This window comes from Notolabrus celidotus, chromosome 11 (genome assembly GCF_009762535.1).
Source record: "Notolabrus celidotus isolate fNotCel1 chromosome 11, fNotCel1.pri, whole genome shotgun sequence".
In the NCBI taxonomy this organism is placed as follows: domain Eukaryota; kingdom Metazoa; phylum Chordata; class Actinopteri; order Labriformes; family Labridae; genus Notolabrus; species Notolabrus celidotus.
The window spans coordinates 12,378,003-12,382,298 of record NC_048282.1 but is presented as its reverse complement, the minus strand read 5'-3'; the positions used below and the strand labels follow the sequence as shown (position 1 = coordinate 12,382,298).

The window sequence follows — 4,296 nt, the reverse complement described above, 5'->3', positions numbered from 1 at the left end:
CTTACTCTATAGAGAAATGATCATTAGAAAGGAAGTTGTTCAACAGATGCTACATTTCCTACCATTGGTCACGCAGACAGCGTGCGTCTCTTAACTCACCTGTTAATTCTCATTCAGTAACCAGAACACGTACGTTTTTTTCTGAAATGTCAAGCAGACTTAGTTTCCCATCGAACTTTGCATCTAGACGCAATTAGATTCCCCGCGGTGGTTGTGAGTGTTCAGGGAAAAACATGGAGATGCCGGGGATTGAACCCGGGGCCTCATACATGCAAAGCATGCGCTCTACCACTGAGCTACATCCCCTTCCTACCCTATAGCCGTCCCACAAAAATCAATCTGCACATGGCGCATGCGTAGGGTTTCTTCAGAATATGGAATGGAATATTTTGGTCTTCAAATTTCTACAGTAATAATTGAACTGATTGATTGATTGATTGATTTGGAAATTAAAGTTGATCGATTTTAAACGATTTTATCTTTTTTTTTTAAATGTAGGTAATATTTCATCTTCAGGGTTATGGTAATAACAGGTGATAAATATATCTGTTCCATCCCTCTCCTCTCTGCTCATCATCCTTTCTGCATTGTCACACCTGAACAAGCCCCGCCCCCAACATTATAAAAGCCTGTCCTCCTAACCTGTGTCTTCTCCCCCCCTTCACACAGGGCCAGGGGAGCCATGCTTCACAGAGAGAACCAGACTGTGAGTGTTAAAAGGACTGCACACCTTATTTATTCCTGATCAGATGACATGAATCATTCCCACGATCACATGCTGATAGTCCCTCAGGTAGTCTCTTTGGATTGACTTTGTTTTTTTGAAGAGAGGAGGAAAGAACAGGAGCGGATGAACTGATGATGTAAGTTTAAGAAAACCTCCACTGGCTCCCTATCAAACAGCGCATACATTTCAAAATCCTCCTTCTCACCCACAAAGCCCTCCATAACCAGGCCCCCTCTTACCTCACCGACCTGCTCCATCACCACACCCCCTCCCGTAACCTCCGATCCTCCAACGCCCACCTCCTCTCCCTACCACCTGACACCAAGCACCGAACCTTGGGGGACAGAGCTTTCTCTGTCGCCGCCCCCACCCTCTGGAACGCCTTGCCACTTAACATTCGAAACTGCCCCAACCTGTCCACCTTCAAATCACTCACCAAAACCCACCTGTTTAGAATTGCTTTTAACGTATGATTGCTTTTAAATGTATTTTATACATTTTATTCATGTTTTTATTATTCTGTTGTTTTATATGATGTTTTTATCCTTTGTGCAGCGTCTTTGAGTTTTTAGAAAAGCGCTTTATAAATAAAATGTATTATTATTATTATTATGATGTAGAAGCTACCTCAACACTTCAACATCATTCATTAAGTTAAATCATATGTTCTCCTGTCATTAATTTATGCTTCACACCCGCACCTGTTTACCTGATGATCCAGTAAAGTGTGTAAACAGCTCTGGAGCTATCACCACTCAGTTTTTCCACAGTCTCCAGAATCAAACATGCTGCAAGGTGTGACGTTAAAGATCAGATTATCTTTGTTGATGTTCTGATGTTCATAAAGACATGCACAGTTGAAAGACGCTATTTCTATGTTTTGCAGAAAAGAGCAAACTCATAATGTGAGGACAACCTGACACACCAGTGTTTGACATGCTGGCACTCTCTGCTATGCATAAAACAAACCGTGACGTCCAGAGCCAGACCATCTGAAGATGATATCTTTGAGCACTATTTGTTGCGGCAACATGCTGTCAGCGAGAAGATGACGGCTAATCTGTCTGACCTCGTGTGACCTTCACAGGCATGTGAATCAGTAGAGTCAGGTGAGGCTGACTGACAATGATTCGATATCACATCATCTCTGTAAGATATGTATCATCTGTCAAATCATCTCTTTGGTATTTCCTGTTTTCACACATGCACAATGTTCCTGAAAACTTCCTGAAGTCACCAAGGTGAGCTGCATGTACTGAACTTTAACCCCGACCTCAGCTGGAATATTTCCTCCCAGCCTCCTGATGTGATTTCAGGTAAAGTCAGGGTGAGCTCACGTGAGAGAGCAGCAGGAAGTCTTTGTGGGGATGATGAGGTTTATGTCCTGTATGAAGCGATAGAAGCTGGCTGTGAATGTTTTCTGGTCACAGAGGTGAGTGTGCTGTGAGAATAAGGGGAGCATGCTTCGTACTCTGATATCAGAATCACTGTATGAAAAAGTCAAAATATTAATAGAAAGAAGGAATAAAATAAGATATAAATATGAATAAAAAAACACAGTTATTGCATGGTTATTGTTCAGGGATCAGAAGGAGGAGTTGTAGAGTCTGATGGCTACAGGCAGGAATGACTTCCTGTGACGCTCTGTTGTGCATTTAGAGGGGATCAGTCTTGCACTGAATGTGCTCCTGTGATTCACTGTAGAGAGGGTGGTGGATGTTGTCCATGATGGTGTGGAGCTTTGAGAGTCAAGCTCCACCCTGACATCATCACTGGCCTTGCGGATGAGTTTGTTCAGCCTGTTGGCGTCCGCTCCCCTCAGCCTGCTGCCCCAGCACACCACAGCAAACAGGATATGACTGGCCACCACAGACTCATAGAACATCCTCAGCATCGTCCTGCAGATATTGAAGGACCTCAGCCTCCTCAGGAAGTAGAGGTGGCTCAGGCCCTTCTTGTAGACGGCTTTGGTATTCCTGCCCCAGTCCAGTTTATTGTCCAAGTACACCCCCAGGTATTTGTAGTCCTCCACAATGTCCACACTGTCCCTCTGGATGGAAACAGGGGTCACTGGTGCCTTGTTCCTCCTTAGATCCACAATCAGCTCCTTGGTCTTTGTCACATTGAGCTGGAGGTAATTTTGCTTGCACCATGTGAAAAAGTCACCCACCACAGCCCTGTACTCAGCCTCATCACCCTTCCTGATGCATCCAACTACAGCAGAGTCATCAGAGAACTCCTGAAGGTGGCAGGACTCTGTGTTGTAGTTGAAGTCCGTGGTGTAGAGGATGAAGAGGAAAGGAGACAGGACTGTCCCCTGTGGAACCCCGGTGTTGCTGACCACTCTCTCTGACACACAGTGTTGTAGGCGTACCTCCTGTGGTCTGCCAGTCAGGTAGTCGACAATCCAGGACATGAGAGAAGTCTCCACCTGCATGGCTGTCAGCTTCTCACCCAGTAGATCTGGCCTGATGGTGTCAAAAGCACTGGAAAAGTCAAAGAACATGACCCTCACAGTGCTCTCAGGCTTGTCCAGGTGAGTGTAGACGCGGTTGAGTAGGAATGTGATGGCATCCTCAACTCCCAGGTGTGGCTGGTAGGCAAACTGGAGTGGATCCAAGAGCAACCTGACCATCAGCTGGAGCTAGGGTTGTATATCCTCACACACTCACACACACATCCCAACACATACACACAGTCACACACATGATGCACTAATGATGAACTAATGAACATCATATTTATAAATAAGTTCAGAGTGAAGAAAAAAAAGAAAGAAAGACTAAGAGTGAGACCTCAGAGCGTGTGTAGGTTAAGTTTCTGTTGGAGGTGTTGGAGGCGGTTGGTGTTAGATGAGGTGTCTTGTGGTGGTCTTTGGGGGGGCTTTCTGTTTCTTACTCATACTGTGACACTTTTATTCTCCCAAGCCCACACTTGATGTCCCATGTGCTCTCTCTCTCTCTCTCTCTCTCTCTCTCTCTCTCTCTCTCTCTCTCTCTCTCTCTCTCTCTCTCTCCCTCTTTCCACTGAACCCTGTAGTAGGGCATGGAACTGACCTTCAATTCCCAAATTCAGCAAATCTCAAGGTCAGCCTATTTTCACTTGCGCAATATTTCTAAAATTAGACACTTCCTATCTCAGAGCGACGCAGAAAAACTAGTCCATGCATTTGTTACCTCCAGGTTAGATTACTGTAACTCCCTCTTATCAGGCTGCCCCAATAAGTCTCTAAAGATTCTTCAGCTAGTTCAAAACGCCGCAGCTCGAGTATTGACTAAAACTAGGAAGAGGGAGCACATTTCTCCAGTGTTAGCTTCTCTACACTGGCTCCCAATAAAATGTAGAATAGAATTTAAAATCCTTCTTTTAACCTACAAAGCCCTTAAAAATCAGGCACCCTCGTATCTTAAAGAGCTCATAGTGCCCTATTACCCCTCTAGAACTCTACGCTCCCAACATGCAGGCTTGCTAGTTGTACCTAAAATCTCTAAAAGTAGTGTGGGAGGTAGAACCTTCAGTTATCAGGCCCCTCTCCTTTGGAATCATCTACCAGTCAGGGTCCGGGAGGC

The 4,296-nt window shown here is 45.0% G+C and overlaps 1 non-coding gene across 1 annotated transcript; it reads right to left on the bottom strand.

Moving 5' to 3' along the window:
- Window positions 1-234: 234 nt before the first annotated feature.
- trnaa-ugc lies at window positions 235-306 on the bottom strand. Its single transcript has one exon. It is a non-coding gene; the product is annotated as a tRNA-Ala (tRNA).
- Window positions 307-4,296: the final 3,990 nt, after the last annotated feature.